Source organism: Chenopodium album, chromosome 9 (assembly GCF_948465745.1).
Source record: "Chenopodium album chromosome 9, dcCheAlbu1.1, whole genome shotgun sequence".
In the NCBI taxonomy this organism is placed as follows: domain Eukaryota; kingdom Viridiplantae; phylum Streptophyta; class Magnoliopsida; order Caryophyllales; family Amaranthaceae; genus Chenopodium; species Chenopodium album.
In genome coordinates, this window is record NC_137842.1 from 1,010,818 (window position 1) to 1,023,083 (window position 12,266).

The window sequence follows — 12,266 nt, forward strand, 5'->3', positions numbered from 1 at the left end:
TTATTATTTTAAAATATATATATATATATTAATTATTTAATATTTTCGGTTTAGTATTTAAAAAAAAAATTTGACTTTGGATAATTTACAAAAACTGATTTTGCATAACGGAAAAAAATTGGCAAAGGTGGATAAAGGCTGATAACAAAATCAGTTAAAATTTTGATCCTATCCCATGAACTTTCTAGACTCTCAAGATTGATTTATAAATATATGTTTCATCTTTCTAATACTGTCATTACGATTTCAAAAAAAAAAAAAAAACAAAAGTTTCGAAGCCGAAATACCGACTTTGGAAAGCAACTCGTCACTTTCCTCATTGTTGGGTTTGATAATTGATCATTACTATCTACTTTATTTAATTACGTTACTGTTAGTTGAGACGATTAATACAATAGGGGGGGTGAATTGTATTGAGTTCCTAGTGACTACTTTTTGCGGATAAATAAACAATACGTATAGGAACTTAAGCAAACACACAGTTTTTACGAGGAAACCTTCCAGGGCCCAACTGGAAGTAAAACCTCGACCCTACCTTAGGGATTTCAAACACAAATCACTTCACTATAATAGGGCAAACACCAAGTTACAACCTATTAGACACAGACCTTTATTTCACAAGTTCCTCACTGGACTTGCTACTTGATAGGACCCTATCCTACCCAATCTAAGTACCACACTTAGATTCACTCGTACCACCAAAGTACTACACGTACTGCCAAAGTACAAACTACTTGTACCACCTAAGTACAAAACTACTCACAGTCTCACCAAAAGACTTAAACAAAACTGTGTAACAATCAAACCATGAAATCACCCAAATAACCCAACCAATACAAATACACGATGCCTATTATGATAGGTAAGCAATGCACGAAATCCGAAACTAATATGATAAGTTAAAAGCTTGGTAAACTTACTCGTTTAAAGCACTTAGATTTCTTCACGCATAAACTCACAAAAACCTAAAACATTTTTGCTCTCTTCTATTTATACAAGTAACACTTGTATAGAAAGTAGGTTTTCTAAAAGATAAACATGTTAACTTAACTTATCTTTTATTAAAAACGGTTTTTGTAAATCAAGTAGAATAAAATCTTTTCTGAAAATAAGAATAAAAGATTTTTATAAAGAAAACTTATCTTTCTTAATAAACCGACTTTAGATAAGAAATAATCTTTTGTTACGAAATCTTTTCCTAAAGTCTATCTTTTATTATCTTCCATATTTATTTTATTTACCAAGCAAACTTATCACGTTTCTAATAAATCTCGTGCACTAACCTACTTACCATATTTACAATAATTACTAAGAATAAACATTAACAATTATTGTTGCGCCGTATTCTGAACAGATGAATTACTTGGGCTTCAAGCATATTAAGTTCCACCAAAGAACTTAACTGCTAGTCTTAGAGTTCCTGTTAGGGAACGTTCCTGTTAGGGAACTTAGTTCTTGTTAGAGAACTCTTCCTCTGATTTATTTAACTTCTTCAATAAAGATCTTCTTCATGTCTTCTTAGTGTCAGACAGTTCTTCAATCACCAAGATTATTATGTTCCTTGACTAATCACACACTAGAGAATCTTCATTAGATGAGTTTGCTTTTGGTTTATGTTCCTCATCATCAAAACCTTTATGCTTCAACAGTTACTTATCGATCTTCTCCTTGGTCCGCTTAATTAGACTTTGTGTTTGATGTTCTGGCTCTTGGGTTCGAAAGTTTGGTAGGTGATTATGATGATGATGATGATGATATAATATCTCACGTTTTACTCATCAATTAGTTCATCTAGTTGTCTATTTTTGGGGTGATTAGACTATGGGTGGTGACAAATCAATTTTACGCTCAATTCTTTTTTCCGTTAGTCGTATAATTATCTAATTTAGGCTATTTATTTGTTTATTTGTAGACGGAGGCCAGGCTACTAGGTGATCATTCCGGAGTTAATTACCTTGAATTTTTACGCACAATCAAGGTAATTTTCAATGTCCATCATCTTTAGAATCCCGTTAGGAAATTATTTCGAATTAATGTGTGCCAACTACGTGCTTATGCAATTATATATTATAAGTGTGCTATCGTATGACCTTATGGAATCAAATTATTTACTAGTTTTCTATTTTGTGTACTACTATATGTATTTTCGAAAAATTTGATTATTTGATATCGTATGAGTTTTGAGTAAATAAATAAGATCTTGGGAATTGGTTGATTGCTTATATGTGATTAATAGTTTATGTCTCATGTAGGATGACTATGTTCGGATTATACTGAAATTAAAGTATTGATACTTGGGATTAAATTGATTTGTGCAATACTTGTGTATAGTGTAATCAGATGATTTAATCTAATAAAATGTACAGTAAAATTTAACTTAAGAAGGGAAATGAAACCCGAAAGGGTGAAGAACAGGTTGCCCACTAGTAGTTATGGTTGCTACTAGTTGGTTTAATTTATTGTATATTGCTGTTAGTCTTCCTCCTAATCACTGGGTATTAGTGAGGGGTGTGCACACTAAGGACATTCTATTTTATTTTATGGCCAATTGGGGTTACGCGCGACCCTCTGTAAAGTAGGTGGTGACAGGGACTAGTCCCGGCTTACTGGCGTTCTCTTTCCCTTTCTTAAATAAAGTAATAATATGTTATGTGACTATTTGAACTTGGTTGAGTATTAAAATATTTATGAGACTATATTATGTATAAACTGTTTTGAACTAAAATTTATTTATTTTACGGGATGGAGTTGGAATTACTCAGTTTATCTTATTTTTGGGAGTTTTCTCTCTTTTCTTGTTTCTGATTTATTTTGCAGGTTGGTAAAAAGGGTACTCGGTTACGTGTGAGGAGACGTTAGAATAATCACGTAGCTAAGACAATTTAGTTTATCCCCGAATTTAATTATTTCCTCTCAATTATTGGTTTCAAATAATTGCAGTTTTGATGTAATGACTATTTTATTTTGCCATAACTTAGACCACTTAGTTATTTTAAATATTATGTTATTTTTGCTTGCATTTATTTTCTACGGAAAATAAGTGTAGCAGTAACATTCCCAGAGTTCGATGGTTGAGTTTTTGAAAGTTAAAGGTTACTCTTATTGTTTTTAAAGACTCGAATTTTGGGGGTGTTACAAATTGGTATGCAGAGCCCAGGTTTTTCAAAAATTTAGGGACTAAAATGAATTAAATTAAAGATTTAGGTTTAAAATTTGTACATAAGTTTAAAATTGATTTAAGCTTAGGAAAGTCGTGAGTGTGGGAATCACGATAAGGGATTTATGTGTTTTATAGTACTTTTATTTAATACTTATTATGTGATTATTTACTTTATTTTATTAGATGGTACGAGTACTTAAAACTGCAAGAAAGTCGAGTGCTAGGAAGCCTACACATTTATTACCTGATTCTCCTTATAGGATTCGTATGAATTATAATGAAAATATTCGACATTACGTGCACCGCTTAAATCTCGGCATTGAGCACTTTCATTACAATATACTTGGGGGCCAATCTGATTTTCTCACTCCAGAGAGGCGATCTCAAATCCTTCTACACACGTTAATTGGGAAGGGGCCATATGCTCAACTTACAAAGAAGTATGTTGACTTATACATTAATGGTAAACCGAATGATAAGTATTATTATGATGAACAATGGATCCCTACTGTGGACTACCTTGAGAAGGCAATGATGGAAGCCAAGTGAGACTTTGACTATAACCTGGATGATGAGGAGGAGGAGGATGAGCCCCAGGAAAGTGAAGCTCGTGAGAGTCAAGGGGAAAATAGTAATTGAATTATCCATTTATTTTTTTAAAGCTACGTTTAGTTTATTTGGTTAAAATTTTTATATATTAGTTTTACAAATAAAAGCTAGTTTCTTATGACTAGAAACTATAGTTTTGGTTTATTTGTAACTAGTAGTTTATTGAGCTATTTAGTACTAGTATTTTATTTCAAAGACGAGTTTCATTCTCTTCTGGTTTTGCAATAAAATAATTTTGATTAATATATTTATACCTTGCTATTTTATGATTATTAATAAAAATCAATTCATTTTTTTTTTCTATCTATTGTATTTATATAGGACAAAGCTCTTGTATTTTCTTATGCTTACTTTAGTCAAGACTAGTAATGACTTGGTCGGGTGATAGTGAAATCACAAAGCAATGCGCGAATCTATAGTCTAATGCTAAGATGATGCATTATTTGGTCTGGAATTTGGCCGACTCTTTGAATGCTATGAGATTTAATAAATCGCTTAATTCTTGTCTCTATATGTGCTGATGTGTTACATGAAAGCATGTCGTGGTTGATGATTTAATTGCAATTCACACGATCTAAATAAGTCGTGTTAAAATGTGTATGGTGGTAACACCAGTGTTGAAATTGTGCAGACTGTGTATGCAAAATTACCACGTTTACACCAGGTCTCGTTGAAGAAGAATTGCACAAATGGCTGAGACTCCTGAACAACTTGCTGCTAGGTTAAGAGCTCTTGAGCAAATGAACCAGAACCTTGGAATGTTGTTGCAAAACCAGCTGAATAACAACAACAACCACAACAATAATGACAACGACCCTCAAGCTGCTATGGCTAAGAAACTTGCTGCATTGAAACCTCCGCTATTTATGGGGAAGGAAGATCCCATGTTGGTTGAGAACTGGGTACGTGACTTTGACAAGATTTTCGCTGCTGCTGGTACCCCTGATGCTCAGAAGGTGGATCAAGCCACATTCTATTTACGTGAGGCTGCTGGTATTTGGTGGGAAAACGAAGGAGCCACCATAAGAGCTCAACAGAATTTTAACTGGGAGGCTTTTAAGACAACAATCAGGGACCGTTTCTTTCCTGAGCATATCAAGAGGCAGAAATACAGTGAGTTTAGTAGGTTTAACCAAACAGCTGGTATGAGTGTGCAGGAGTATGCTGAGAAATTTAATGAGTACGCAAGGTTTTGTCCTAATGTAGTGCCTGATGAGAGATCCAAGGCTCAGAAGTTTGAATATGGACTGACTTTTAGGATCCAAAAGAAGGTGATCGGGGTTGGTACTGCTGCTACTTATAAAGAGGCCTATGATAGAGCTTGTAATATTGAGAGGATTTTGAAACGTGAGCAGGAGGTCAAGGATAGGCATACGAGGAAAGGGAATGGTGAGAGTTCATCGAACCCTCAAGGTTATGACAAGAGACCACGCCTAGGGGGTAATAGCAATGGGAATGGTGGAAATGGTCAACAGGGAGGCCGTAACAACAACAATCAAAGCAATAATCACCGAGGCCAGGGGCAACAGAATCAGCAAGGATCTCGCAACCGACCATGCCGTAAATGTGACAAGAGCCATCCAGGACGCAACTGCAATGGAGATTTGCTTACTTGCTTTGAATGTGGGGAGGTTGGTCACAAGAAATTTGAGTGCCCAAAGAAGCAGAATGGCAATAATCAAGCTTAGAATGGGCAAGGTAACAACAATGGCAATAAGGGAGGTGGTTATGGGAGGAACTCAAACTACAACAACCGCTTCAACAACAACAATTCTCAGGGCCAAAATGGCAATGCTCTAGGAGGGAATGGCCAAAGCAACAACAATGGTGGAGGAAGCAACCACAATGGCAATGGTAGGACCAGTAATGGAAGAATCTATGTCATGAACCAGAGCGAGATTGACTCTAATGCCGACGTTGTGACGGGTACTTTTCTCGTGAACTCAAAACCTGCTTATTTACTTTTTTATTCTAGGGCATCTCATTCTTTTGTCGCCACTTCTTTCGTGAATAAAAATGCTTTAAAACCTTCATCTTTGTGTCAAACCAACATAACAATTCCTTCAGGGGAGGTAGTTCCTTGTAGATCCATATACCAAGACATTCCAGTTAACATTGCTGGAACTGAGTTGCTTGCAAACCTCATTCAGTTTGACCTAACTGACTTTATGTGATTTTGGGGATGGATTGGCTTAGTAAATATAAGGCTAGAATTGAGTATCATACCCAAAAGGTGTCTCTTAGGGGGCCAAGGGGGAATAAAATCTCTTACCAGGGGGTTGTGTCAAAACCAGAGATCAATATTGTGTCAGCCATGACTTTTCATTCTTATATCCGAAAGGGCTACCCTATTTATTTATGCCATGTGCAAGATGTGAGTGTAGAAGAGAAATCCATAGAGAACATCCCAGTGGTGAGAGAATTCCAAGATGTGTTTCCAGATGAAATTCCAGGGATGCCGCCGGTTAGGGAGATGGATTTCAAAATAGACTTAGTGCCTAGGACTGGAGCTATTTCTAAAGCACCATATAGAATGGCACCAGCAGAGATGAAAGAGTTGAAGGTACAGTTGGAGGAGTTGCTGGAGAAGGGTTATATAAGGCCAAGTGTTTCACCTTGGGGAGCACCGGTTTTGTTTGTGAGAAAGAAGGACGGATCCTTAAGGTTGTGTATTGACTACCGAGAGTTGAATAATGTCACTATAAAGAACAAATATCCATTGCCTAGGATCGAGGACTTGTTTGATCAGCTTAAAGGTGCTGGGATATTCCCAAAAATTGACTTGAGGACAGGATACCACCAGTTGCGGATTGCTGAGGAAGATATACCAAAGACAGCATTTTGCACAAGATACGGACATTATGAGTTCACTGTTATGCCTTTTGGACTCACTAATGCGCCGGCAGCTTTTATGGATCTCATGAATAGAACTTTTCAGCCATATTTGGATAAATTTGTGGTGGTGTTCATAGATGATATTTTGGTGTACTCGAGGGATAGAGAAGAGCACGAAGAACATCTAAGAAAAGTGTTGGAGATTCTTAGAGAGAAGAAGTTATATGCCAAATTTTCAAAATGTGAATTTTGGCTAGAGAAAGTAGCATTTCTAGGCCATGTGATCTCAAAGGAAGGAGTTGCGGTGGACCCATCTAAGATTCGAGCAGTTTCTGATTGGCCAAGACCCAAAAGTGTGACCGAAGTGAGAAGTTTCTTAGGGCTTGCTGGATACTATAGGAGATTCGTACAAGACTTTTCGAGGATAGCTCAACCCTTAACAAATTTGATGAAGAAAGCTACTAAGTTTCAGTGGGATGAGAGGTGTGAGCAATCTTTTCAAGAATTGAAGCGAAGACTCACCTCAGCACCAGTCTTAACCTTACCATCAGGGACTGAGGGGTTTGAAATCTATAGTGACGCATCTAAGAATGGCTTTGGGTGTGTACTTATGCAACATGGGAAGGTTGTAGCTTATGCATCAAGGCAGCTCAAGCAACATGAACAGAATTACCCTACTCATGATTTGGAGCTAGGAGCGGTAGTGTTTGCTCTTAAGATCTGGAGACACTACTTGTATGGTGTGAGATGTAAGGTGTATACGAACCATAAGAGTCTTAAATACATATTCACACAGAATCATTTGAACATGAGGCAAAGGAGATGGCTTGAGGTGCTAACCGATTACAATCCAGACATTCTGTATCACGAAGGAAAGGCGAACAAGGTAGCAGATGCTTTGAGTAGGAAGACAAGTCATACAGTGAACTTGATGATTTTAGCCAAGGAACTTTGTGAAGAATTTAGGAAGTTGAACTTGTAGGTTGTAGAGTATGGTCAGGTGAATGCTCAGTTGAATGCAATGTCAGTCAAACCATCCATATATGATGAGATTCGTGAGAAGCAAATGTTAGATGAGTGGTTGACCAAGGTGAGGAAGATGAAAGAAGAAAGAGCGACAACTGAGTTTGATGTAGATCATAGTGGAACAGTGAAATACAAAGGGAGATGGTGTATTCCTAAAAATGAAGATCTCAAAAGGAAGATTTTAGAAGAATCTCACAACACCCCGTACTCTGTACACCCAGGAGGAGATAAGCTCTATAAGGATCTTAAGAAACATTTTTGGTGGCCAAACATGAAGCGTGAAGTAGCCAAGTTTGTGGCAAGGTGCCTTACATGTCAGAAAGTGAAGATACAACATATGAGACCTGGAGGGAAGCTGCAATCGTTAGATGTGCCAGGATGGAAGTGGGAGTTTATCTCTATGGATTTTGTGATGGGATTACCACTTACAAGGGCAGCAAAGAATGCTATTTGGGTCATAGTTGATCGTTTAACGAAAACAGCAAGATTCATAGCAATAAAGGATACTTGGAATGTGAATCAGTTGGCAGCTGCCTATGTGAAGGAAATTGTGAGGCTACATGGAGTTTCTAAAGATATTATTTCAGACAGAGATCCAAGATTTTTATCAAAGTTCTGGGAAATGTTTTAGCAAGAATTTGGCACTATCCTGAAGTTTAGCACAGCGTTTCACCCTGCTACAGATGGACAGACAGAAAGAACAATTCAGACCTTGGAGGACATGTTGAGAGCTTGTGTGATGGACTTTGGTGGAGCATGGGACGAAAGATTACCTATGATCGAATTTTCATACAATAATAGCCATCATGCGAGTATAGGAATGGCGCCTTATGAAGCGTTGTATGGGAGAAAATGTAGGAGTCCCTTATGTTGGAGCGATATCAGTGAGTCTTTAACATTGGGGCCAGAAATGATCGAAGAAACAACGAAGCAAGTTAGGCTTATCCAGGCAAACATGAAGGCAGCTCAGGATCGAAAAAAGTCATATGCAGACCAGAATAGGAGAATAGTGGAATTTGAAGTCGGGGAAAAGGCTTTACTTAAGGTTTCACCTACCAAGGGAGTCATGCGGTTTGGTAGAAAAGGGAAGTTGAGTCCTAGATACATTGGCCCGTATGAAGTATTGAAGAGAGTTGGAGAGGTAGCATATCAACTAGCCTTACCCATGGAGTTAGCCAATGTTCACAATGTTTTTCATGTTTCCTAACTCCGAAAGTATGTTCATGACCCTACCCATGTTATCCAACCCGAGACTATTGAGCTAGATGAGACCTTAACTTTCGAAGAACGCTCTGTGAAAATTCTCGACACCAAAACGAGAAGTACTCGAAATAAGGCGGTAAAGTTAGTTAAAGTCCTAAGGTCTAATCAGAATTTTGAAGAAGCAACTTGGGAAGCTGAACATGACATGAAAAAGCGCTACCCAGAACTTTTTGAGCAGGTACGCTGAGTTTCGAGGTCGAAACTCTTAACGGGGGGTAGAATGTAATACTAACTTACCTTTGGTCATAGTGTGAGCCTTATTTAAAAGCTAACTTTAAAGTTCGAGGACGAACTTTCGTTTTAAGGGGGAGTAGATGTAATACCCCAAAATTTCCTTTGCTAGTATAATCTTTTAAATTTATTATTTTAAAATATATATATTAATTATTTAATATTTTCGGTTTAGTATTTAAAAAAAAAAAAATTGACTTTGGATAATTTACAAAAACTGATTTTGCATACTGGAAAAAAATTGGCAAAGGTGGATAAAGGCTGATAACAAAATCAGTTAAAATTTTGATCCTATCCCATGAACTTTCTAGACTCTCAAGATTGATTTATAAATATATGTTTCATCTTTCTAATACTGTCATTACGATTTCAAAAAAAAAAAAAAAACAAAAGTTTCGAAGCCGAAATACCGACTTTGGAAAGCAACTCGTCACTTTCCTCATTGTTGGGTTTGATAATTGATCATTACTATCTACTTTATTTAATTACGTTACTTATCGATCTTCTCCTTGGTCCGCTTAATTAGACTTTGTGTTTGATGTTCTGGCTCTTGGGTTCGAAAGTTTGGTAGGTGATTATGATGATGATGATGATGATGATGATGATATAATATCTCACGTTTTACTCATCAATTAGTTCATCTAGTTGTCTATTTTTGGGGTGATTAGACTATGGGTGGTGACAAATCAATTTTACGCTCAATTCTTTTTTCCGTTAGTCGTACAATTATCTAATTTAGGCTATTTATTTGTTTATTTGTAGACGGAGGCCAGACTACTAGGTGATCATTCCGGAGTTAATTACCTTGAATTTTTACGCACAATCAAGGTAATTTTCAATGTCCATCATCTTTAGAATCCCGTTAGGAAATTATTTCGAATTAATGTGTGCCAACTACGTGCTTATGCAATTATATATTATAAGTGTGCTATCGTATGACCTTATGGAATCAAATTATTTACTAGTTTTCTATTTTGTGTACTACTATATGTATTTTCGAAAAATTTGATTATTTGATATCGTATGAGTTTTGAGTAAATAAATAAGATCTTGGGAATTGGTTGATTGCTTATATGTGATTAATAGTTTATGTCTCATGTAGGATGACTATGTTCGGATTATACTGAAATTAAAGTATTGATACTTGGGATTAAATTGATTTGTGCAATACTTGTGTATAGTGTAATCAGATGATTTAATCTAATAAAATGTACAGTAAAATTTAACTTAAGAAGGGAAATGAAACCCGAAAGGGTGAAGAACAGGTTGCCCACTAGTAGTTATGGTTGCTACTAGTTGGTTTAATTTATTGTATATTGATGTTAGTCTTCCTCCTAATCACTGGGTATTAGTGAGGGGTGTGCACACTAAGGACATTCTATTTTATTTTATGGCCAATTGGGGTTACGCGCGACCCTCTGTAAAGTAGGTGGTGACAGGGACTAGTCCCGGCTTACTGGCGTTCTCTTTCCCTTTCTTAAATAAAGTAATAATATGTTATGTGACTATTTGAACTTGGTTGAGTATTAAAATATTTATGAGACTATATTATGTATAAACTGTTTTGAACTAAAATTTATTTATTTTACGGGATGGAGTTGGAATTACTCAGTTTATCTTATTTTTGGGAGTTTTCTCTCTTTTCTTGTTTCTGATTTATTTTGCAGGTTGGTAAAAAGGGTACTCGGTTACGTGTGAGGAGACGTTAGAATAATCACGTAGCTAAGACAATTTAGTTTATCCCCGAATTTAATTATTTCCTCTCAATTATTGGTTTCAAATAATTGCAGTTTTGATGTAATGACTATTTTATTTTGCCATAACTTAGACCACTTAGTTATTTTAAATATTATGTTATTTTTGCTTGCATTTATTTTCTACGGAAAATAAGTGTAGCAGTAACATTCCCAGAGTTCGATGGTTGAGTTTTTGAAAGTTAAAGGTTACTCTTATTGTTTTTAAAGACTCGAATTTTGGGGGTGTTACATTATATGACCCCGAGATCGATGTATCCCCTAAAATATTAATACTTTTCTACACTTGGCCTTAAAACCTACAAAACTTCTCTAAAAGCGTGGATATTAGTCTTCAATTTTGAAATTTTTTGGTATTTTTTCGCCCGATAATAAAAAATGCCGAAATGTTTACCTTGGTCCCTTATAACCTCTGGGAGTCCAATCGGGTTGGTAGAACCATCCAATTTGCCTTTAAACGACCAATTTACCGATTTACAACTTGCACCGATTTCATTAATTCAAGCCTACCACGAACATTTATGACAACAAATAATGATCATATATGGTTCCAAACGACATTAAATGACCCCGAGATGTATCCCTTAGAATTTCAAGACTTTTAGACATCGGGCCCTGAATCCTCCAAAATTTCTCTAACAGCGTGGATATTAGCCTTCAATTTTGAAATTTTTGATTTTTTTTTTTCGCCTGAAAATAAAAATTGTCGAAATGTTTACCATGGTCCCTAATACCGTCCGGGAGTCCCATTGGGTGGGTGGAATCATCCAAATTCCCTTTCAACGACCAATTTACCGATTTATAACTTGCACTAATTTCATTAACTCAAGCCTACCATGAACATTAATGAAAATATATAATGACCATATGTGGTTCAAAATGGCATTATATGACTGCGAGTTGTATTCTCTAAAATCTCAAGGATTTTCGACTCCGAGCCTCGAAACCTCTAGAATTTCTCAAAAAGCGTGGATATTAGCCTTAAATTTTGGAATTTTTTGACTTTTTTTTCGCTTGTAAATAAAAATTGCCGAAATGTTTACCATGGTCCCTAATACCCGGCCTCCAAGAGTCAAATTAATAGGGTGAAACCATCCAATTTGCATTTAAATGGTGAATTTACCGGTTTACAACTTGCACCAATTCATTAACTCAAGCCTACCACGAACATTTATGACAACATATAATGTTCATTTATGATTTGAAACAGTATTATATGACCCGAGATGTATTCCCTAAAATCTCAAAGCTTTTCGAAACCAGACCCCGAAACCTCAAAAATTTCTCAAAAAGCGTGGATATGTTAACTTCAATTTTGGAATTTTTTGACTTTTTTTCGCCTGAAAATAAAAATTGCCGGAATTTTTACCATGGTTCTTAATACCCTT

The 12,266-nt window shown here is 36.0% G+C and overlaps 2 long non-coding RNA genes across 2 annotated transcripts; both read left to right on the forward strand.

Annotated features, from left to right (window-relative positions):
• The first annotated feature begins 1,921 nt into the window (after positions 1 to 1,921).
• On the forward strand, positions 1,922 to 3,007 carry LOC145559330 (uncharacterized). The gene is made up of 2 exons (XR_014092692.1): positions 1,922 to 1,978; positions 2,818 to 3,007. It is a non-coding gene; the product is annotated as an uncharacterized LOC145559330 (long non-coding RNA).
• Positions 3,008 to 9,898: 6,891 nt separating this feature from the next.
• Positions 9,899 to 10,981, forward strand: LOC145559331 (uncharacterized). The gene is made up of 2 exons (XR_014092693.1): positions 9,899 to 9,952; positions 10,792 to 10,981. It is a non-coding gene; the product is annotated as an uncharacterized LOC145559331 (long non-coding RNA).
• The last annotated feature ends 1,285 nt before the right edge of the window (positions 10,982 to 12,266 follow it).